The following is a 602-nucleotide window of genomic DNA, read 5'->3' as shown; positions in this document are numbered from 1 at the left end:
GGTCCCCGGATCCGACGCAAGGTCCCGCTGTGTTTGGCCGTGAGGCTCGGCTGAACGAGTCTCGGGTGCTCGCTTTTCTCTGCAGTGTTGGGGAGTTGGTTTTCTCCCGCCCCCCACCGAGGCTTTGCCAGGGCTGCGAATTTCCAGATCTCCTAAGACCCCGTGTCTGCGTGTGGGGCGCGCTCTGGCTCCGGGCGCCCGGCACCGCGATCGTAAGCGTGCAGCTCGCGAGCAGGAACGTGTCTGAGCGTCACACGGGTGCTCTGCCGAGCGGCAGGAAAGCGCCCGGCTCGGACTGCGCGTGTGGCCGGACGGGCGGCAGGGTTAACGCAGCGAGCGAGGCTCTCGCATGGCTGTGGGCCCGTGGTGACAGCCTGAGCCGAGAGCCGCCCGCTGAATCCCGGGTTCGGCAGACTGTGGGCCATGATGCACAGCCGGAGACGGCACAAGCCTTTCCCCGAATGAGAACCGCAGTCAGCTGTCGGAGGGCCCCGGCCTCGCCCTGCGGAATCACCAAGTCCCGCTGGGTCCCCCATGGGACGAGCTCGGCACCCCCACGCGGGGCTCGGGGCCCACCGCTCCAGGGCCCAGGGAAGCAGGCG

The sequence above is a fragment of the Pteropus vampyrus genome, unplaced genomic scaffold, assembly GCF_000151845.1.
Source record: "Pteropus vampyrus isolate Shadow unplaced genomic scaffold, Pvam_2.0 Scaffold364, whole genome shotgun sequence".
NCBI lineage: Eukaryota > Metazoa > Chordata > Mammalia > Chiroptera > Pteropodidae > Pteropus > Pteropus vampyrus.
The sequence above is the reverse complement of the archived record's forward strand: the minus strand, read 5'-3'. Positions refer to the sequence as shown.